The 23,976-nt window shown below is 49.9% G+C and overlaps 1 protein-coding gene and 2 long non-coding RNA genes across 3 annotated transcripts in view; all 3 read right to left on the bottom strand.

The window, feature by feature from the left end:
* Positions 1-23,976, bottom strand: part of LOC136620118 (zinc finger protein 420-like) — a 401,871-nt gene that overhangs the window by 98,978 nt on the left and 278,917 nt on the right. The window lies entirely within an intron of this gene.
* On the bottom strand, positions 7,568-8,159 carry LOC136619718 (uncharacterized). Its single transcript, XR_010791010.1, has 3 exons — positions 8,068-8,159; positions 7,804-7,842; positions 7,568-7,612 (listed from the first exon to the last, which is right to left on the bottom strand). It is a non-coding gene; the product is annotated as an uncharacterized lncRNA (long non-coding RNA).
* LOC136619717 (uncharacterized) lies at positions 15,174-22,434 on the bottom strand. Its single transcript, XR_010791009.1, has 2 exons — positions 22,321-22,434; positions 15,174-15,349 (listed from the first exon to the last, which is right to left on the bottom strand). It is a non-coding gene; the product is annotated as an uncharacterized lncRNA (long non-coding RNA).

The raw sequence follows: 23,976 nt of genomic DNA, 5'->3' as shown, positions 1-23,976 counted from the left end.
TCTTTGAATAAACTTTCACTTCTTCTTTGGCTAACCGCATACGTGTGGTCACCCATCTAAGTTGTCTCTGAGTACTCAATCCTGAAACCAATTGGGAGGCGGACAGCATTAGCTCAACGGTCTGCTTTAGACCCCCTACATGGTGGGTGGAGTATATCTCCCTCCCAGGCTCTTAGAATGGACAGGGTGGCGATCCAGTCAATGACTTCAGCCTGGTTCTCAGAGAATTCAGCTGTAAGCACTGACCCCGTTACTGAGGCATAAAAGACTGCAGCTCTGGGGAGTCAGTGTCTGACAAGCTGAGGAGGGGGTACGACCTTACAGCGTGGACCTGAAAAACCCTCTGAGCACCCTGCGTTGGGCACCTTTGCTTATGTTATGTTAAATGAACTTTTTGTTGCTTTGCCTGGAGTGTGCTTTCCAGAATAAAACTGAAGTAAGTTTTATGCACTTTCTAGTCCAGAGTGTCATTGCTGCCCCCACCCCCTGGAGGACTTTGTTAAACTGCATATCGGCCCCGTTTTCACGCCCAGCCAATAAATGTGGCCCATCTGAGGCATTGGTTTCCAATGCCTCAGTTCAGATGGACATTTTTCCGCTGTGTAAAAGCGGCTGGCCAAGATAGCACATATAGAGTACATTACAGTCGGGCATTTTTACGCTGGCCAGAAAAGCTAGTTCCGGAACTATCTTTCAGACAGAATACGGCCGTGGCATCCATAGACTCCTATGTCTGCTAAACTCCCTTCCCACCTCCTACTCTCCGCCTCTTGCCATCTGTTTGCAATGGGAGTGGGCAGGATGGGGCGGGGCCTAGTTGCTAAGCTCCCACCCCGTCCCGCCTGCTCCCATTGCAGACAGAGGCTGAACCCCACCCCCACCCGCTGAATTTGTCCCATTATTAGAGATTTCCTTCACTGTTTATTGCACAGTGTTTTGCTGTTAGTAATACACCTGTTATAGTCACTTTAACCCTTTAGTGACAAAGCCTGTTTGCGCCTCAATCACCAACTAATTTTTCAAATCCAGCAGCACAATTCTGGTGACACCAGGTTTATACATTTTTTTATGTTTTCCTATTTTTGAACGCAAAAAATACTTTTTTTAAAATCTGTTTTTGTGTTGCCGCATTCCAAGAGCCAGAATATTTTTATTTTTCCATTGAGCTCTATGGGGCGTGTTTGTTATGGGATGAACTCTAGTCTTCATTTATCTAATTTTTGAACAAGTGATGTGTTCACACTTAAAAAAGCACTGCTGCAGCATTGCTGCATTTTAAGACCACTAACATGTTTCTCCTTTTTTTGTCCACTGTGCTGTGAAAGCGGTTTTTATAAGGCATAAGTAAAATTAGCTATTTTTGCCATGTTTTTTCCCCATACATTCACTATGCAGGTTAAATAATGGAGTAAGTTTTTTCTCTGGGTCATTACAAATGCAGAGATAGCATATGTGATTTTATTTTTAAAGTAGTAGAAGGGGAAAGGTGGGGTTTTTGCATTTTCATTATTTCCCTAACTATTTTTTATACTTTTTTAACTCTTTATTTTTGTCCCACTAGGGGACTTGAATTTCACCATATTATGATTCTTCTAATACTATATTACTATACTTCAGAGGCTCATAGGCCACTGTAGCTGGCAGACCCGGAGGCTATATTGAATCCTCTGCATGCCATAGCAACCCATCGGGACCCCATAATCACATCACGGGGATCTGATAGGTGACAGAGGTCCAGGAGGTTTGCTAACAAAATGTGAACTCTGGCACCAAAAGGAAATGTCACTTAATTACTTCTTCACATAACTAACTGCATCTTTTATACATAGACACAAGAAAAAAGTGTTCAAAAACACCAAAATATACACAAAAAAAGATAAACTTTATTGAACAAACAAGTCAAAAACACTTTAAAAAATGCAAAAAAAAAAATCCCACATTGGAGTGTCGTATAATAACGACTTCTTCTCCTCCAATCCCCTTAGGTCATCCAATACATAATGTTAACAAGGGAGCAACCGAGGAAATAATAGGTAATGTTTAAAAAAAAACTTAGAGCCAAAATGTCATCCAGCCCATAACTAGAAGATACCTGGCAAGGTGTGGGGACCCCAATAGCACATGTAATCTAGACAATGCATCCATGAGGGGATCTCACCCAGAGTACTGGAGCCGCATGTCCACAGAAGGGAGTAGAGTAACTAAGTTTGAGCAGATTGGCCGCCATTGTTTTTTGTATGTAGATCCAAGTTGACGGAGCTCAATAGCAACCAGATCATCCATTGAAAAAAGTATCTGCATTGGTTGGAGGAAATAAGTTTGAGCAGATTGGCCGTCTCTAGAAGAAGCATCTTGCACAGTTTATAATTAAGATGTGAAGAGTCTAGTAGAATCGCCGGCAGAGGTCGCTTTTCATGGTTGGGTCTTCATAGCTTTACTCTTCTCTCCTTCCGCTCTATCAGGATAAGAAGCTGCTTCGGCCTTCTTTCTTCTTTTAATAGTCAAACTCTTTAAAACAATGTGGCACTCTCTGAGACACTCCTGATGAAGCTACGGACAGTAGCGATACGCCTGAGGTTTTCCCACTCCCTTCTGTGGAACAACTTTCAATTACAATCGCACTATCGAGTGACTATCCAGATGATAGTTGCCCCATTTAAAGTCACCCTAAATCAGCACCCATGGGGGATGCTTACCTACTATTTACTTTCCTCTGATGTTGCTCCTTGGCTGCTTTTTAGCTCAACTCTACTAGTGCAGAGCTAATCCGATAGCCAGAGATAATCGATAGCGGGAAGGAATGGTAACCCTATCATTCCCTTCATCCATCGTGTTGGTGGTCATCCCCCTGTTAATCGTTCCCTTCCTCTTTTATTCTTCGATGACCTATGAATCATATGTCCAGATCATGATGAAGCTTCAGTCCAGTTATTATCGGTCCCGACGTCATCACTTCTCTGTTATTTACCGCCGTTTCACTTCCTACATTGTTTTTGGGATGTAGATCCAAGTTGGCACAGCTCAATAGCAACCAGATCATCCACCGAAAAAAGTTTCTGCGCTGGTTGGAGTAAATAGGTTTGAGCAGATTGGCCGTCTCTAGAAGAAGTGTCCTGGACAGTTTATAATTAAGCTGTGAACAGTCTAGTAGAATCACCCACAGAGGTTGCTTTTCATGGTATGACATGGTAGCGAATTTACAGCTCGCCTGTAAAAGTCAATTAGTGGATTCCGGAACTTTGGTGGTAAATCCGCTGTTTGTTAGGCTTTCTTCTTAACAGCTCTAGAATACAGTAGCCAGCTGTTTTTTTAAGTCCTACATTTTTAGAATAATGGTGGACGTAGGGGTTTGCAGAGTCCCGTCGCTGTAGTCTCGCCACTCCTGTCTAATAAGCTCTCTGATTCACAGCTGGTAAGTTGTCACTGTGGTGATATCCAGGTACTACTCGTGATGCCTTATACATCCTTATAAGCTCCCCATAAATGTATGAATATTGGTCTTCTGTCCTCATACGGGTGTCCTATACAAAAGGCATCTGCAAGAGTAAAGAAAAAGGAACTCTAGATAGCATGTGATATAAGCCATATTAACAATCCGGAACCTAAGACGTGCAAACATGACAGCTGCTAATAGTTGTGTATAAAGGGGCTGCTAATAGGTCAACATGGAAATGGCTAGGCATGTGAGGACTATAATCAGCCATAGTCAAAATGCTTATGAACAAGAGGACGGTTATGACTAGTGAAGAGCGATTATTGGAATAATGGAGTCAGGAGTGATCGCCCAATTTTCCCAAAATAATTGGGAATCGGGAAGACATGATTTCCATTAAAGTCAATGGGAGTAAAAAGAGGAGGAGGAGGCATGGATTTTGATAAACTCCATACTGATGTTGGCCTTGGTCAGATTAACATAGAACTTCAGCAATGTAAGGCAGCAATGCTAATGATTGAGCCAACACGCTTGACCTTCCTTCTTTCATATCTGGAGGAGGAGGAGGACAAACACAAAGAGAACATACAAAGTCCATGAAGATGTTGTCCTTGGTCAGATTTGGACCTAGGACAACAGCACTGCAAGTCAACCATACTAATGACTGAACCACCATACTTGTTCTTCTTTCTTCTCCTTCTTCCTCCTCCTTCTCCAAAGAAGGAGAAGTAGAAGAAAGTGAATGAAAAGGGGGGGGGGGGAGATAGAGAATGAGAAGAAAGACAAGATCTTCTTCTCTAAAGAAGGAAGAAGCAGGAGAAAGAAGATGGAAGAAGCTTGGTGGCTGAGTGGCTAACACCGTTGCCTTGTTCACGTCTCACTATGGACAACATTTGCGTGGAGTTTGTATGTTTTCTTTGTATACAGGAAAACGCCAATTGTGAGAAGCCTGGGGCTCTAATAAAGGGGCCAGTCAGTGTATACATCACATGTGAAAATGTATAACACAGCATGGCAAGTGATGTATCACTGTGGAGCCCCAACCAGATGCCAAGTTGACTCATCCAGGTGGAAGATGGAACTCCATGCAATGGTGGAAGATTTTTAATCAAGACTATTTGCAAAGCTGCTTCATTTTATACTTTATATGCAAAAGAGCAATAAAAAAAAAAGCTTCCTTGGTGGACCTACCTTTTAAAGCAGCACTGCTCCTCTGACTATCTGATACACACTGCATAGTATGCATTTTCCTTTGCCTTGACTGCTGTCTTGGATTGCTGGAGTTCTAAGTTCAGATCTTCGGAGAACATATGTAGGTGTTCTTTATTTTCTTTTTGTGTTCATTCTTCTTTTCCTCTTCTGGAGAAGAAAGAACAGGAGGCTCAGTTTTTAGCACTGCTATACTGCAGTTCTAGTGTCAAGTCTGTCCGAGGGCAACATCCGGATGGAATTTTTCAAAGTCTATGCAGATGTAATACTTGCTGAGATTTGAACCTAGGAACTCAGCTCTAGCAAGGCAGCAGTGCTAACCACTGAGCCACACTCATGGAAGATGCCCCAGCTCCCCCATTATTCAGCATACATTATGGGAAAGATGATTTTGGCCAAAAAAGCATTTCAGGCTGAACCGATCTTATACTGTGAAAATTTATCTGATTTTTCCACTGGCCAATCACGATAAGCAACCCTACCCAATACTAGTGATTGGTGGGCCCCAGCATTCTAACAATTATCGCCTACCCAACCCCTTTAGAAGTAGCCTTAAACGTTAAGGATTTTCCAAGTACAAATAAGGACGTTTTACCCCTTGGTTATCACCAAAACACCTTTTTACGGCAGTCATTATGGAAACTTTTTACAAACTGTTCTTTATGGGAGTGCGCACACACACTGTCTGCACGCTGCCCCCTACAGGTGACAATTTGGGAAGGGGGAGTAAAGTCACAAGCACATTCCCAGACTCCTCAAAACCTGACATACGGACACAATAACTTAGTTTGTGGTGGTGATAGGTTCCCTTTAAGGGGTTAAACGAAGTAGACAAAGTCCATCTTTGTGCACCGGACCTCTGCCTCACTCAATTACGCTACCTTGCAGCGGCGGTTACAAACAGGAGACTCCAGTCCTGCATCAGAATCGTGACCCCGAGGTCGGTCATGGTGGTAAAGGGGTAGGGGGTAACAGAATAGAGTATACAGTACAATGCAGAAGTGCTGCAGTACACTATACGAGCACCAAGCAATTGTAGATACATGTTCCCCTATCCTGGAGTAATACCAAATCACATGGGTGTATGAGGGGTCGGGCGTATCTCACCAGTCTGACCATCATCTACAAGGAGGGAAGTTCTAAACCGGACCGGGGGAAGGCTGGACTGTAGGTGGCACAGTATAATGTCCATGTCTGGGGGTCTTATATACTCACTGTTTAATCAAGAGTGTCCTCTCTAATACTGCAGCTAAACAGCCGGAGAAACCTAAGGAGAAAAAAATCAATGATAAATGAGGTTGTCAGAAGAGAAGACGAGTCTTGTGGTGTAAGCGGAGGATGAAGAGGGGGGTAAAGAGGCTCCCACTCCTCAGGTCCTGGGCTACTAGCTGATCAGGTGATGCTCCGGCTATAGTAAAGTGTTACAGGTCTGAAACTTTACACCTGAAGCCCTCCAGAATGAGGGCCACTATATACAGAGGATCTCTGCGACAGCTAATAGAGGGACGTCTCTAATGGCGAATTATAACTGGGGCAGTTTGGGGGGCCGCTCACAACTCCTGGAGGGCAATGGCCACCCAAACCACAGAGCTGGGCATGGAAAAGTAGTTATGGGGAGACGCTTTATTTTGGCTATAAAGTTGTGAATTGCGTGGGGCCTGTGGCCTACATAATACGCGACTAACACACATGACACTTACACATGCACATTAGCGCCATATGTTCTAACATGTAATATGGACAATCTATAAGAGTGGGTGGAAATATTACCAAAACCTCTACTTACCTCCTCAGTCGGCTCGGTCTTCTTGGTCTTGTGCTGATGGATAAAATATAAGAAGTTAATCTCACATTCTAAGAAATACATAATACATCACAGTAATATAAGGTCAGCGGGGTGAAATAAGGAGGTGACTCACGTGGTGTCTCTGGTCCTTCCTTGTCTTGTTAACCATGACCATCGATGTCTTTGTCTGGGTCTACAAAATAATCCAAAAGCACAACATGAAACTTACATGATGCGGGGGATGGGGGGACCTCACTAATGGGGGGAGGGGGGTTCACAGAATCGGTCTATATGATGTATTGCACTGATATTGTCCTGCATAATATCCACAGGATGGGAGAGGTTGAAATGACTGCTGGGGGGGATATAATGATTGCTACTGGTGTGGGTGTGCAATGACTGCTGGGGGGGATATAATGATTGCTACTGGTGTAGGCGTGCAATGAGTGCTGGGGAAAGATATAATGATTGCTACTGGTGATGGGGTGCAATGAGGGGAGGGAGAGATGACTGCAATGACTGCTGGGAGGGGGGATATAATGATTGCTACTGGTGATGGAGTACAATGACTGCTAGGGAGAGATATAATGATTGCTACAACAATTGGTCCACGTAAACAGGCAGTTGTTCATCTATGGACGACTGCCTGTTTACTATGAATGGAGGCGGGGGGCTGGAATGATCCCCGATACACTCCACCTCCGTTCACTGAGTGATGATTCCTCATGTGTGAAAGCAGAGGAACGATGACTGTCAGCGCATCTGCGCCCAACAACCATCCCATATAAAGGGGCCATTAGGTATAATGTGTGCAGATCATCTGCTCCATGTCCCCACAATTCACACTCACCTATTCTCCTGCTCCTGCAGTCTCCTTTGTTGTTGCTGTTCCTCAATTTCTTGTAACCACCTGATCTGTTGTTGGAGTCTTAGTTCTTCCTTCAGCCGCTCTATCTCCGCTTCCTGCTGTCTTCTTTCTTCTTTAAACTTTTTTCTAACGAACATAGAATATAAAACTCCTGATTTACCAATAAAGTCCCATTTTATAATGGGGATGTTTATTATAAAGGGCTCTTGGTCCAGCTGCATTGGGGTTGTGGGACCCCGGGGCTCCAGCAGTGGATCCTGCATACACTTACATTGCCTCTGCCTCCGCTCTCGTCACTTTAACAAGTTCTGTCTCCCTACAATAGAAAATACAGTTGTGGTTAACTGGAAGCCTCCAACACTTCCACCCGTACAGCCCTCATGTCACGCTTATAATGTCACTCCATAATCCCCCACATCTGCACCTATATATACACCCGTCATCTCTCGCAGATGAACCCTTCTGTACTCCAACACTAAAGAAATAAGGTGGTTATTTTGTGCTTACCATGCCAGTGGCTCCTGGTTGCCAGACGAATACCACGTTCTGATGAAAGAATGAGAGGACAAGTATTACTTATGCAGGTTATGGCAATCCTTATTAACAGAGAACATACAATTGGGCCTCATTTATGCTGTCTACGGCAACCAATCAAATCACTACTTTTATTTTTCTATAACTCCTGGGAGAATGAGGGGTCCAGGAGGATGGCCGCTATATATTGGGGTTATCGGAGACAACATACAAAATACTGTAGAGAGCGATACGTACGTTACTTCTATATAATATTCTACTTCTTCTTTCACGTCCTCCTCCTGATGGTGTTTGTCTTCCTCCTTCTCCACCTCCTCCTCCTGATGTTGATCCTCTTCTTCCTTCACCTCCTCCTCCAGATGTTGATCCTCCTCTTCTTTCACCTCCTCCTCCTGATGTTGATTCTCCTCCTCCAACTCCTCCTGATGTTGATTCTCCTCCACCTCCTCCTGATGTTGATTCTCCTCCTCCACCTCCGCCTCCTCCTGATGTTTGTTCTCCTTCACCTCCTCTTCTTTTTTCACCTCCTCCTCCAGATGTTCTTTCTCTTTCTCCTCCTCCTTTTCCTCCACCTCCTCCTCCTGATGTTGATCCTCCTCTTCTTTCACTTCCTCCTCCTGATGTTGAGTCTCCTCCTCCAACTTCTCCTGATGTTGACTCTCCTCCTCCAACTCCTCCTCCACCTCCTCCTGATGTTGATTCTCCTCCACCTCCACCTTCACCTCCTCTTCTTCTTTCAGCTCCTCCTCCTCCAGATGTTCTTTCTCTTTCTCCGCCTCCTCTTTCTGGACCTCCTCCTCCTGATGTTGATCCTCCGCCTTCACCTCCTCCTCCTCCAGATGTTCACTCTCTGCTTCTCTCACCATCGCCTCCAATACTCTGTAAATAAATTAAGAGTTTGGAAAGCAATAAGTAATAAACTTGTCCCATTTAGGCAAGACCCATCTACAATTTGTAGCCACATCTCAAAACCTTTAATCATTTGCCATGTCTAATCTATACTTAGCTTTAGAGTTGCAAACTCTTATTCCAGACTATGAGTACTCCTGGACTGGTTATCACCTCCAACCTATACGGCCACTGAGGATCTCCCCCCATGGCTTCCCACTTCTACCTTTGTCCACCCTGTTGCTGCCCTCCACACCTCCCCCCCCCCTTCATATACAGACTGCTGCACCCCAAATTGAATTTTTAAGGTGATGGTTCCCTCTTGTCTATGACCACCAATAGGATAACATGTATGAGATGTACTTACCTCCCACTCTCCAACATGTTGCCCATAACTATATCTCACTATATCTCACTTTATCACACTTTGAACAAACTGGGAAGAAAATAAAGCAGAGCGTTACTTAGGTGTTTTCTTGTTTCATCTTAAGTAAATGCTGAGACATCTGACATGACTAAGGAACCAGTTTTAAGCCTCCTACAAAGCTGTTTTAGTTTCAGTTAATAATTATATTTGAACCTCCATATGAAAATGATGATTATTATCACCTGTTTGGTATAATTGGTTAATCTTACACCTGACTATAATCCTACAAAATCCCTGATTTTGTGCAAGAACTGATTCTGTATTGAAGATAAAGGGCGCTCGCACCAAATATTGATGGGATTACATTTCTCTTTTGTTCAGCTACTTTGCATTTTGTTAATTGACCAAAATAAACTATTCACATTTCTAGTTTGGTAATCTTTCCTACTTTACAGCATTTTTCCTCATCTGCCTTAAACTTTTGCACAGCACTGTATGTTTTATTCCAAATGCTGCTGCGTTTCAGAAAAAAACATCTTTAGAAGGTTTACTGGGAGCTCAGCTGGAATGTAGCTCTAAGTCACAGAGGTGGTCCGCTCCGGGGTCCCCCGGTCCGCAGCTTCAGGACTAACAGCCCTACCCTTATACACAAGCAGAGAGGAGCTGTCACTCTTGATGCTGCAGGAGGGAAGAAACCGGCGTGGCCCGACCCTTCAACTAGAGGGCTCTGAGAGCTGAACCCCAAGTCAAACTTTTAAGTGTTTTTTTTTCTGAAAGGCAGGCTATAAAATAAAACACAGATGGGCCAAATGGGCATATCTGTCGCAGGTTGATGCTGCTCATGGTTCGAACACCGTAGAGCTGGTGACAGGTTCCCTTTAATTCCTGCAGTAACGTATGACATACTAACAGGGGCAAAGAAATAAAATGGCTTGGTAGATAGTTGGGAACAATCAGGGGTGTAAGTAGAGGGGGTGCAGTAGGTGTGGTTGCACCTGGTCCCAGGAGCCCTAGGGGGCCTATAAAGTATCTCTTCCCCATATTGCAAACAAGTACTATCAATGAAGCTTTATAGTTGGGGGCCCAGTTCCAGATTTTGCACGGGGGCCCTGCAGCTTGAAGTTATGCCTCTGGGCCTGGTATGGATGATGGACGAGCAGCTGATGATGTACTCAGATTTACACCAAGAAGGACAGTTGTCTCGTCTCTCACTGGACTTTTCAAAAGAGTCTAGAAAAGGGGGCGGAGTCGAGTGGAGGGAGGTTTTTGGTTTTTGCAGGCTGAGTTGTATTTTTTTAATGGTACCATTTAACCTCCCATATAATGTATTGGAAGTCTTTTAAAAATGTCTAAATGGGCCAAAATGAGGGAAAAAAACTTAATTGCACCATTTACGGGATTTAATGGCGTTCCTAGTGCAGTAAAAATGACACAGAACTAACACAGGGTTAACAGCCATGATCACGGCTCTCTCTGATCGCGGCTGCTGCAGGCAGTTGTTGGAGGTTACAGACCGCTGATACCCGCCATGCATGGAGTCGGTTGGGCTCCCGAGTCGCTCCATACACGCCATGTGCTGTGGACGGCTATTTACATCCTAGCAGCACATTGTATGTAAACCGTCAGACGTGTGTCAGGATGGGGTTAAAGATGCAACAAATTTAGCAAAATCATATTTGATACATTTGTTTCATCTTTAAACTGAAGGAGGGAAGAAAAGCTGCTGGAAAAACTAGAATAAAAAGAAACTCCCAATGATAAATTCCCTCCAATGAAGGCCGGACAATGTCCGAGGAAACATCACCCAACGGGAGCCAAAGACAGAGTGCACTTACCTCTACCACTAACTGAAAACGCTCTAGTGAGTGTCAGCTCTGCGGATGCTTATATGTGTGCGTGATGTCATAATGTGAGTGATGTCATAACACGGAACACGGAATGACACCACGCTGCAGCAGCTTTTTTTCCTCTTCAATAATCTTTATTTAAATGTTTATTTTTCTTAACAAAATCCAGCAAATTAAATAGCAGGTGAGCGAGTACAAAATAAATGTCAGTCATGTTGTAATCAGCCGTCTGTACAGCGGTTATAGGGCGACCCGCTCTCCAGGGATGGCGACATTTCAAGGGTGTGAAGGTATTACCTACAAGCAGTTCTTCATACATTTATGTCTGGCTGATCAATGTGATAGTTTCTGCTGTTCTGGGAGTATCAACACTTTTCCAGTGTCTCATTATAAGGCTGCCTTCACATGGGCGACAGCAATATCGCCGCCACAGAATCGGGCCAAATTCGCAGCTTTGTACACGCGATTTTATAGCATCAGTGAAAACATCGCACATCACAGACAGAGCATGCATCAGTGAAAACATCACTAATGTGAAGGACCCCATTGGACAGCATGGATTTCATGTCCATGCATATTCTAGCGCTGTCGCATCACTGGAAAATCTTGTGATTTTGTAGCCAGCGTGAAAGTGTCCTAAGGGCTCATGTCCACGGGCGGGTTTGATTTGTGGGACCCGCACGGGACACGCGTGCAGGAGATCCGCAAATCAAGCTCCGGTATAAATGTAGTAGCGTTCCCCTGTCCCCACAATTCCTCCAGCAGTCAGCCGAGCCGTTGGGGTGTATAATACCATCGGGGTGTGATCGTCATTAATGTCCCAACATGCGGGCTACATTTAAGTACTCTGTGGGCCGGAGATAGAGCCGCTTCCACTCTTTATCACTACATCTTTGGGCGAACTCCTTTTCGTACTCTCGTAACGGATACGATTTTTGGAAGTCATCATGTAATAAAGTATATAGCGGCATTAACTCTTTAATTTTTTTGTAGACTGTTGCAATACAATGAGTGGAACAGGTTGCCACGGGAGGCGGTGAGTTCTCCTTCAATGGAAGTGCTCAAACAAAGGCTGGATAGACATCTGTCTGGGATGATTTAGTAAATCCTGCACTGAGCAGGGGGTCGGACCCGATGACCCTGGAGGTCACTTCCAACTCTACCATTCTATGATTTTTGCAGGACGTCCTGTAGTTTCTATCGGTACCTTTTTGAAAGGCATACGACCTTTTGATAGCTTTTTATGAATTTTTTCTTGGAGACGGGGTGACCCCAAAAAAAGTGTAATTCTGGCAGTTTTTTTTCTGATGATGTTCACCGTGCGGGGTAAATAATGTGCTACCTTGATAGATCGGACCTTTATGGACACAGCGATACCAAATGTGTTTTATTTATATTATTTTATTATAAATATGGCAAAGGGGGTTTAATTTTAAACTTTTTTTAATAATTAGTAAAACTTCTTAAAATAAAATCTTTACTTTATTTTTAGTTCCCAGAAGAGACAAGAACTTGTGATGGTTTGATCGCCTTGCAGTATGATGTATGTAAAGAAATGTAATATAGTAATTGAGCACAGGGTGGTGCCAGAACACCACAGTCTACCATGTACTTATTTAGCTGCCCAGCCCTTCAGCAGCGCTATGGCTCCATCTACTGGTTGCAGTGCTGCTCTGCATGTACTAAACCTAAAATCAAAATTAAAGGGGTTCTCCAGGACTTTGCACATTTTTTCTATAATTGATTGTTGATCCAGAGGTCATCAGTAGGAAAAAAATCTCAAAGTCTCAGAGAACCCCTTTAAGACAGCAAAAGGGCTGCCAGCCCTTTAATAATAATCACTGCATTATAATTCATGACCAGTAGATAATCTGGGGCCACTTACCTGTTTAATCAGGGTGTCAGCATGGGGCCCTGGGCCCCAAAATGCTGGAATGTAACCAGTTATGCGCCAGGGATCCTGATGCATATGTGCAGAATCTCCCTTGGGTGGTGGGGTGCTACAGAGATCTTTGTCCCTGTGGACACTGACACACGGAGCAGAGGAGGAGATAACTCTGTGTTACACTAGGTCTGACTGCACACAGGTGAACGCGATATTGGGCCACGAAACTCAGCCTGGTATCGCGCTCGGCAATGTGCGCTTTACCCGCAAAAACGCCTCACATCGCTTCTGTGAAATTCTGAACCGCCCCTTACAGACGCCCGTACAGTTATTTCCTGTGTTCTCCCTAATATAGCAAGGACCCATAGCTGCCTCCTTCAAGAATGTAATGCTAGAGCAGTGCAGACTGACACACAGGCAGATTTATAGACCAGTCAGGGTTTTGGAAAAGCTGGATGACAAGCGCTAGACAATCTGTAATAAGTTATATCTGTTAGGGACCTTTCACATGGGACAGAATTCTTCTGCAGGACACAGCAAAATTTGACATCCTACGAAATATTCCGTCGCGATACACGGGTTTAACGCGCGGATTTTCATGCAGAATGGATCCGCGCCAAAATCCTCAGCATAAAGAGGTGGCAGAATTCACGTGGAAAATTCCGCTGGGAATACCGCTGTGTGAACAAACCCTTACGTGTGCGAGGCCCGGGCGTTTTGTCCATCTGTGCTCCCTCTACATATTAACCACATCACGCCTGAGCGCCAAGATTGCGCCGGATCCCCAACAGTCAATCCCCAAAGTAGAGGGGAACATCTGTAGTGACCTGCGCCTCCCTCAGGGTGACAAATGCTGATCCCCATGGCTGCCCTGAAGACTCCGCCCATTATCTTCAATGGCGGGGGAGCTTACTAAGCAGAAACGCCTGACAGACATCGCGCCAAAAGTGGCTGAGCGCCAAGTTTATGTTTTAGGCACTTTTTACAATTTTGATTGTTTTGAAAAGTGATATAAAATGCATGCAATTAACGGAATGCACCATTTTTCATGAACGCGGTACCGGATTTCCGTGTGTCCACCCAGACCGCCGAGGGTATGAACGGCGCCAAACCAAGCGAGCTTAAAAATATTCACACGCAGAAGCGTCATCCGAGTTTTCCACTTTATGTTGCCTTCAATCACGATATATTAAGTATGACAGAGAACATTAGGATTGAGCAGGGATGCAATGGAGGCGCGAGGTAAACAGCGCCTCATACCTCAGCGGCCTCCCCAGATGCTACAGCAGCGGCAGGCAATCTTCGGTATATGCAGTCATTATTCAGCATTCGTAAGCACCGCTGATCTGATTGGGCGTGAGGCACCGAGCACTTATTTCCTCCATGGCATCACTAGTTCCTACTACACAGATATGGGACATTTTCTTACCTCTTCGGATCCAGCGCAGGTCTCCTTTCTTCAGCACGGCGGATGTGTCCGGGCTCGCCGGCCGACGCATGCGCACTGCATTTTTAAAAATCTCCTGCTTACCCACGGCACATCCAGAGTGTCAGTGTCAGGTGTGCCGTGGATCGGGCGACTTCCATTGATTTCAATGAAAGCCGTCAGTGCGGGATTCGCAGAAAAATGGCCTCCGCATGCTTTATATTCTTTTGTGGATACTAATGCATCCCTATGGGCGCCTTGATTTGCGTATCTCCCACGCGGGTCCCGCAAATTAAATCCGCCCGTGGACATTGCGCCTAAGGCAATGTATCAAAGGATCCTTGAAAATAGTGCATGAGAATAAAGTTGCTTTACGCTCACCAACCAGATATCATATAGAGAAATCATCAATTACATTAATCAGTATTCTAAGCGTTATTACGCCCGTAACGTTATCAGTCAGACAACCATATCTGACCATAAATGTCATTAGATAGATTTCCCCATACCAAATGGTTTATACACCATCTCAGTCCTACTTTATCCAGGGGACACCACATCACCTACTAAAACGGTTGACCAACTCATATAATAATAATAATCTTTATTTGTATAGCGCCAACATATTCCGCAGCGCTTCCATAGACAGGGGGATACAGAAAGACAAAAAATACAAACATTACAGAACCACGGTTACATAGTAATCAATTGATGGAAACAGTAGGGGTGCGGGTCCTGCTCCAACGAGCTTACATACTACAAGTAATGGGGTGATACAGAAGGTAAAGGGGCTGGAGATGTGCACGGTATGGCGAGGTGGAGAGTGAGGGATGCTATACACATAGACATATCGCACACCGTGCTTCACCAACCAAATGATGTAATAACGCGGATAAAATCCCCCATATAAGTCAAACAAATCTCCATGAATTACCCTAAATCAGTCTTTATTCAACCAATTGTTTCAGGAATATATAATCAATATTGTGTCATTATGCCACAGATACAAGCAAGATACATGCTGTCTAATTAGCTCTTCCAGCAGCTTCAGCAATGAGTTGGTCTGAGCAGAGAAGGCACCTCTGGACCCCAGGATGACACCGATCCTATAGAAATAAGAAAAACAAAGTAATATAAAGCTCTTCAGCTCTCATCCATAGACTTGTTGCGGCATCAAAGAGATCTCGGCTCAATATCTGGCATAAAGTGGCAGGCTAAAGGCTTAAACCTTTGGGGCCTAAAGTGTCTAATGGAAATACCCATTTTAGTTCTTCTTCTTAGCATTAAAGTTTGCTCCCCCTCCCCTCTTGCCAATACCGGGACATGGGCTAGGACCCTAAATCTTAATTGGCCAACAGGGGGCTTCTCCTCCAAGAAATGTTTGGACACTGGAAGATCCATGTGTTTAGTACATATAGTACTTATGCTTGACCATGCGGGTCCTCACCTCCATAGTTGTCTCTCCAACATATCCTAATCGGTTTGATGGAGGTGTAAAGTGACACCACATCGAAACAAACAAGTAGTGTCACATCTTTCACCTCCAAGTCCCATCTTTTTGCATCCTTATATAAGGCAGCACAAGGTGGTGGCAGGCATGGCAATCACAGCGATCTGTGCGCTGTGCAGATCTGTGCCTTTTATCAGTGGCAGCCAATGCATAGAGGACTACCTTAAGTAGTCCTGGATATTCATGAGCTGCAGGCTGACTACACCCACCCCTCCTCCAGCCATTGATGGACAGCTATCTGATTATTACTAGGCATAGAGAGAGCTGCCAATCATTGGCTGGTGGGAGGGGTGGGCGTGGCTAGCCTGCAGCTCATAATTATGGTCTGGCTGCTACTAATTAAACACAAGTTTCTCCCCCAATACTGCACAGATACATCAGACATATCACTGTAATCAATGGGACACGACCTGCAGGTTTTGCTCTTTCAGTTGCATATTGGAGTAACAATCCGCACCAATAGTACAGATTTTCGTGTGGAATTTGACTGAGATTTTCCGCTTCAGAAACTCTACATAAGGATGCGATGCAGGAAACACATCGCAGCGTGCCCATTATGTGCAACATCACTCATTGTTTTCAATGGGGTCGGCGGCAGCAGTGCCAACAAGAGAAGATCGAGATCCCCTGCCGCGGCTGTGACAGCTGCAGCAGGGGAGTCCTTCAGCCCCGCAGGGATGCAAGGCTGTCGCATCCAGGGGTTTCCACATTTTTGTAGCAGACACGCCGCAAGGCAGGAGCCAAGGAGCAAAAAGAGACGCCGCGAGGCAGGAGCCAGGGGCCAAAAAGAGACGCCGCGAGGCAGGAGTCGGGGGCCAAAAGAGACGCCGCGAGGCAGGAGCCAGGGGCCAAAAAGAGACGCCACGAGGCTGGAGCCGGGGGCCAAAAGAGACGCCGCGAGGCTGGAGCCGGGGGCCAAAAAGAGACGCCGCGAGGCAGGAGCCGGGGGCCAGAAAGAGACGCCGCGAGGCAGGAGCCGGGGGCCAGAAAGAGAAGCCGCGAGGCAGGAGCCAGGGGCCAAAAAGAGACGCCACGAGGCTGGAGCCGGGGGCCAAAAGAGACGCCGCGAGGCTGGAGCCGGGGGCCAAAAAGAGACGCCGCGAGGCAGGAGCCGGGGGCCAGAAAGAGACGCCGCGAGGCAGGAGCCGGGGGCCAGAAAGAGACGCCGCGAGGCAGGAGCCAGGGAACAAAAAGAGACGCCGCGAGGCAGGAGTCGGGGGCCAAAAAAAGACGCCGCGAGGCAGGAGCCAGGGAACAAAAAGACGCCGCGAGGCAGGAGCCGGGGGCCAAAAAGAGACGCCGCGAGGCAGGAGCCGGGGACCAAAAAGAGACGCCGCGAGGCTGGAGCCGGGGGCCAAAAAGAGACGCCGCGAGGCTGGAGCCGGGGGCCAGAAAGAGACGCCGCGAGGCAGGAGCCGGGGGCCAGAAAGAGACGCCGCGAGGCAGGAGCCAGGGGCCAAAAAGAGACGCCACGAGGCTGGAGCCGGGGGCCAAAAGAGACGCCGCGAGGCTGGAGCCGGGGGCCAAAAAGAGACGCCGCGAGGCAGGAGCCGGGGGCCAGAAAGAGACGCCGCGAGGCAGGAGCCGGGGGCCAGAAAGAGACGCCGCGAGGCAGGAGCCAGGGAACAAAAAGAGACGCCGCGAGGCAGGAGTCGGGGGCCAAAAAAAGACGCCGCGAGGCAGGAGCCAGGGAACAAAAAGACGCCGCGAGGCAGGAGCCGGGGGCCAAAAAGAGACGCCGCGAGGCAGGAGCCGGGGACCAAAAAGAGACGCCGCGAGGCTGGAGCCGGGGGCCAAAAAGAGACGCCGCGAGGCTGGAGCTGGGGGCCAAAAAGAGACGCCACGAGGCAGGAGCCGGGGGCCATAAAGAGACGCCGCGAGGCTGGAGCCGGGGGCCAAAAAGAGACGCCGCGAGGCAGGAGCCAGGGGCCAAAAAGAGACGCCACGAGGCTGGAGCCGGGGGCCAAAAGAGACGCCGCGAGGCTGGAGCCGGGGGCCAAAAAGAGACGCTGCGAGGCAGGAGCCGGGGGCCAGAAAGAGACGCCGCGAGGCAGGAGCCGGGGGCCAGAAAGAGACGCCGCGAGGCAGGAGCCAGGGAACAAAAAGAGACGCCGCGAGGCTGGAGCTGGGGGCCAAAAAGAGACGCCGCGAGGCTGGAGCTGGGGGCCAAAAAGAGACGCCGCGAGGCAGGAGCCGGGGGCCAAAAAGAGATGCAGCAAGACTGGAGTCGGGGGCCAAAAAGAGACGCCGCGAGGCAGGAGCCGGGGGCCAAAAGGAGACGCCGCGAGGCAGGAGCCGGGGGCCAAAAAGAGACGCCGCGAGGCAGGAGCCGGGGAACAAAAAGAGACGCCGTGAGGCAGGAGCCGGGGAACAAAAAGAGACGCCGCCAGGCAGGAGCCGGGGGCCAAAAAGAGACGCCGCGAGGCAGGAGCCGGGGAACAAAAAGAGACGCCGTGAGGCAGGAGCCGGGGAACAAAAAGAGACGCCGCGAGGCAGGAGCCGGGGAACAAAAAGAGACGCCGCGAGGCAGGAGCCGGGGGCCAAAAGGAGACGCCGCGAGGCAGGAGCCGGGGGCCAAAAAGAGACGCCGCGAGGCTGGAGCCGGGGGCCAAAAAGAGACGCCGCGGGCCAGAAAGAGACGCCGCGAGGCAGGAGTCGGGGAACAAAAAGAGACGCCACGAGGCAGGAGCCGGGGGCCAAAAGGAGACGCCGCGAGGCAGGAGCCGGGGGCCAGAAAGAGACGCCGCGAGGCAGGAGCCGGGGAACAAAAAGAGACGCCGTGAGGCAGGAGCCGGGGAACAAAAAGAGACGCCGCCAGGCAGGAGCCGGGGGCCAAAAGGAGATGCCGCGAGGCAGGAGTCGGGGGCCAAAAGGAGACGCCGCGAGGCAGGAGCCGGGGGCCAAAAAGAGACGCCGTGAGGCAGGAGCCGGGGAACAAAAACAGACGCCGCGAGGCAGGAGCCGGGGGCCAGAAAGAGACGCCGCGAGGCAGGAGCCGGGGGCCAAAAAGAGACACCGCGAGGCAGGAGCCGGGGGCCAAAAGGAGACGCCGCGAGGCAGGAGCCAGGGAACAAAAAGAGACGCCGCGAGGCAGGAGCCGGGGGCAAAAAAGAGACACTGCGAGGCTGGAGCTGGGGGCCAAAAAGAGATGCCGCGAGGCTGGAGGCCAAAAAGAGATGCCGCTAGGCAGGAGCCGGGGACCAAAAAGACATACTGCGAGGCTGGAGCTGGGGGCCAAACAGAGACACCGCGAGGCAGGAGCCGGGGACCAAAAAGAGACGCCGCGAGGCTGGAGCTGGGGGCCAAAAAGAGACGCCGCGAGGCTGGAGCTGGGGGCCAAAAAGAGACGCCGCGAGGCAGGAGCCGGGGGCCAAAAAGAGATGCAGCAAGACTGGAGTCGGGGGCCAAAAAGAGACGCCGCGAGGCAGGAGCCGGGGGCCAAAAGGAGACGCCGCGAGGCAGGAGCCGGGGGCCAAAAAGAGACGCCGCGAGGCAGGAGCCGGGGAACAAAAAGAGACGCCGTGAGGCAGGAGCCGGGGAACAAAAAGAGACGCCGCCAGGCAGGAGCCGGGGGCCAAAAAGAGACGCCGCGAGGCAGGAGCCGGGGAACAAAAAGAGACGCCGTGAGGCAGGAGCCGGGGAACAAAAAGAGACGCCGCGAGGCAGGAGCCGGGGAACAAAAAGAGACGCCGCGAGGCAGGAGCCGGGGGCCAAAAGGAGACGCCGCGAGGCAGGAGCCGGGGGCCAAAAAGAGACGCCGCGAGGCAGGAGCCGGGGAACAAAAAGAGACGCCGTGAGGCAGGAGCCGGGGAACAAAAAGAGACGCCGCGAGGCAGGAGCCGGGGGCCAAAAGGAGATGCCGCGAGGCAGGAGCCGGGGGCCAAAAGGAGACGCCGCGAGGCAGGAGCCGGGGGCCAAAAAGAGACGCCGTGAGGCAGGAGCCGGGGAACAAAAACAGACGCCGCGAGGCAGGAGCCGGGGGCCAAAAAGAGACGCCGCGAGGCAGGAGCCGGGGGCCAAAAAGAGACGCCGCGAGGCAGGAGCCGGGGGCCAAAAGGAGACGCCGCGAGGCAGGAGCCAGGGAACAAAAAGAGACGCCGCGAGGCAGGAGCCGGGGGCAAAAAAGAGACACTGCGAGGCTGGAGCTTGGGGCCAAAAAGAGATGCCGCGAGGCTGGAGGCCAAAAAGAGATGCCGCAAGGCAGGAGCCGGGGACCAAAAAGACATACTGCGAGGCTGGAGCTGGGGGCCAAACAGAGACACCGCGAGGCAGGAGCCGGGGACCAAAAAGAGACGCCGCGAGGCTGGAGCTGGGGGCCAAAAAGAGACGCCGCGAGGTTGGAGCTGGGGGCCAAAAAGAGACGCCGCGAGGCAGGAGCCGGGGGCCAAAAAGAGACGCAGCAAGACTGGAGTCGGGGGCCAAAAAGAGACGCCGCGAGGCAGGAGCCGGGGGCCAAAAAGAGACGCCGCGAGGCTGAAGCCGGGGGCCAAAAAGAGACGCCGCAAGGCAGGAGCCGGGGGCCAAAAAGAGACGCCGCGAGGCAGGAGCCGGGGGCCAAAAAGAGACGCCGCGAGGCAGGAGCCGGGGGCCAAAAAGAGACGCAGCGAGACTGGAGCCAGAGGCCAAAAAGAGATGCCGCGAGGCAGGAGCCGGGGGCCAAAAAGAGACGCCGCGAGGCAGCAGCCGGGGGCCAAAAAGAGACGCGAGACTGGAGCCGGGGGCCAAAAAGAGACGCCGCGAGGCAGGAGCCGGGGGCCAAAAAGAGACGCCGCGAGGCAGGGGCCGGGGGCCAAAAAGAGACGCCGCGAGGCAGGAGCCGGGGGCCAAAAAGAGACGCCGCGAGGCAGCAGCCGGGGGCCAAAAAGAGACGCGAGACTGGAGCCGGGGGCCATAAAGAGACGCCGCGAGGCTGGAGCCGGGGGCCAAAAAGAGACGCCGCGAGGCAGGAGCCGGGGGCCAGAAAGAGACGCCGCGAGGCAGGAGGCGGGGGCCGAAAAGAGACGCCGCGAGGCTGGAGCCGGGGGCCAAAAAGAGACGCCGCGAGGCAGGAGCCGGGGGCCAGAAAGAGACGGCGCGAGGCAGGAGCCGGGGAACAAAAAGAGACGCCGCGAGGCAGGAGCCGGGGGCCAAAAGGAGACGCCGCGAGGCAGGAGCTGGGGGCCAGAAAGAGACGGCGCGAGGCAGGAGCCGGGGAACAAAAAGAGACGCCGCGAGGCAGGAGCCGGGGGCCAAAAGGAGACGCCGCGAGGCAGGAGCTGGGGGCCAAAAAGAGACGCCGCGAGGCAGGAGCCGGGGAACAAAAAGAGACGCCGTGAGGCAGGAGCCGGGGAACAAAAAGAGACGCCGCCAGGCAGGAGCCGGGGGCCAAAAGGAGATGCCGCGAGGCAGGAGCCGGGGGCCAAAAGGAGACGCCGCGAGGCAGGAGCCGGGGGCCAAAAAGAGACGCCGTGAGGCAGGAGCCGGGGAACAAAAGGAGACGCCGCAAGGCAGGAGCCAGGGAACAAAAAGAGACGCCGCGAGGCAGGAGCCGGGGGGCAAAAAAGAGACACTGCGAGGCTGGAGCTGGGGGCCAAAAAGAGATGCCGCGAGGCTGGAGGCCAAAAAGAGATGCCGCAAGGCAGGAGCCGGGGACCAAAAAGACATACTGCGAGGCTGGAGCTGGGGGCCAAACAGAGACACCGCGAGGCAGGAGCCGGGGACCAAAAAGAGACGCCGCGAGGCTGGAGCTGGGGGCCAAAAAGAGACGCCGCGAGGCTGGAGCTGGGGGCCAAAAAGAGACGCCGCGAGGCAGGAGCCGGGGGCCAAAAAGAGACGCAGCAAGACTGGAGTCGGGGGCCAAAAAGAGACGCCGCGAGGCAGGAGCCGGGGGCCAAAAAGAGACGCCGCGAGGCTGAAGCCGGGGGCCAAAAAGAGACGCCGCAAGGCAGGAGCCGGGGGCCAAAAAGAGACGCCGCGAGGCAGGAGCCGGGGGCCAAAAAGAGACGCAGCGAGACTGGAGCCAGGGGCCAAAAAGAGATGCCGCGAGGCAGGAGCCGAGGGCCAAAAAGAGACGCCGCAAGGCAGCAGCCGGGGGCCAAAAAGAGACGCGAGACTGGAGCCGGGGGCCAAAAAGAGACGCCGCGAGGCAGGAGCCGGGGGCCAAAAAGAGACGCCGCGAGGCAGGAGCCGGGGGCCAAAAAGAGACGCCGCGAGGCAGGAGCCGTGGGCCAAAAAGAGACGCCGCGAGGCAGCAGCCGGGGGCCAAAAAGAGACGCGAGACTGGAGCCGGGGGCCAAAAAGAGACGCCGCGAGGCAGGAGCCGGGGGCCAAAATGAGACGCCGCGAGGCTGGAGACGAGGGAAGAATCGCAGGTCAAATGCTGTGTACGCTGGGGGCAAAGAAGAAATGCGGGGCAGACGGCACACAAAACAAAAACGGGTCAGGGCACGGAATACAGCAGAATTGAGGGTGCCAGTATGCTGGGAGACACAGAGCAGGCAATCTCTGGGCAGGACAGGGGGCTGGGGGGCAGCGGGGACGGCAGGCAGGATGGACAACTCATACAATGAGGGATTTAGATTTTCTTACATTTTCAGACAAGTGAAGGTTGCATTAATGAGCATTTATATATGACCCCCCCCCCCCGTCTGCAGGCATGCTGGGAGGAGTAGTCCACCTCAGGACATATATCCGGGCGTCATGTAGGACTGCCGAGCTGCAGTAATAACACATCGGGGCTTCCTCTGACTAATCACACGCTGAGCGGCTGCTCAGGCACTTGAAATCAAACGCCGAGCGTGACAGACCAATCAGTGTCTGAGCCCTGCAGCCTGTAATAGCTGGAGCCAGATGTGAAAAGCACCATGGCAACGGAGGGGGGGAGACAAATTGCATCGCAATTTCACCATTTTGAATGACTGGGGGCACCTTACCTTAATTATAGCTCACTTACCTATAACCAAAAAACATACCAAACAACTTCTTGGTGAAAACGTGGGTTGGCCACAGCTTTATTAAATATTTCAAACATATAATTTTAACTTTATTATTTAATTTAACTTTACTAACTTTATCTGACTCTAAACCTCCCATGCCTAATTGAACTATTGTTAATACCGTAACGGCCCAGAGGACGTTCGTAAGCCCCTATCCATGGGCCTGTAAACCTTCCTTTGCGCCGTAGCCCGCATGGGAAGCTCCCGGCCTTACCTCAGCTGTGACAACTTCCTGCCTGTCCCTACGCCAAAACCCCCCTCCTCCTACCCTCCACCGGGCGGGTGGGTGGGTGTCTTCTTCTACCGCTCCTTCTCTCTCGCTAGTGATAGGGGTCAATCATTATTAATCAATAACCTAACATAAGAAAGATAAGGAAACAGTGTAATAAATGTGACATTAGTTATTTGGTTATATAATGTTATGTATTATATGTAAAACATTCCGGAAGTTGCTAGTAGAATTTGGATATAGAATCATATGTAAAAAAAGGTATATTCAAGCGTTTATTTGAATATTGATTTTACAATACTAAATGTATGATTAATTAGATTTTATTCAGCTATCTTACTGAATACCAACTTACCAACTTTGTGCTGACTCCCGAGTAGGTGGCCAAACCAGTTTTGTCTATGTGAAAACTAGAAACAATGTCCCCTCTTTTGATGTGCAAATTGTTGATGGATCTTTAAGATTACATTCTGATTAAGTAGGTACTCAGCCAGCCAGGAGACAACCTTTATTATCACATGTAATTGTTTTATGTATAGTTCAAACAGCTTTGTTGATACCTTTTGTTTAAAAGGCTTTTGATTTACAGCCCTATTGTAATCTGTTGGAATGAGGGTTTGGTCAGCAAAAGTAGAATGAAACTAGGTATTGGAAACGCCTTCTTTCCAACTTGCATATAAACTAGCAATGTACAACAATAAACAGAATTCATTCTGATTTACTAAGTCTGTGTATAGTGGGTCATTATGGTTCTCAACTATGAGTACTCTATATAATATTTCCTCTTAATTTGGATACAGGCAACATTCGCATTTCGGTCTGCGTTCCAGACCCCCCACAGTTTATTGGCGCCCGACAAGTGGGGCAGAAGCTAACTCCTTACCTACGGCCGATACCTGACTACACTACCTGCCGACCAGCTGGACGAGAGGCCACGGGACCCCAGATCTACAAAACACCGGTATACGGTAAGCTCTTGACTTACCACTCAAGCTCTGGGCTCTCCTGACTTCAAGTCTC

Source organism: Eleutherodactylus coqui, chromosome 3 (assembly GCF_035609145.1).
Source record: "Eleutherodactylus coqui strain aEleCoq1 chromosome 3, aEleCoq1.hap1, whole genome shotgun sequence".
Classification (NCBI taxonomy): domain Eukaryota; kingdom Metazoa; phylum Chordata; class Amphibia; order Anura; family Eleutherodactylidae; genus Eleutherodactylus; species Eleutherodactylus coqui.
The sequence above is the reverse complement of the archived record's forward strand: the minus strand, read 5'-3'. Positions and strand labels throughout refer to the sequence as shown.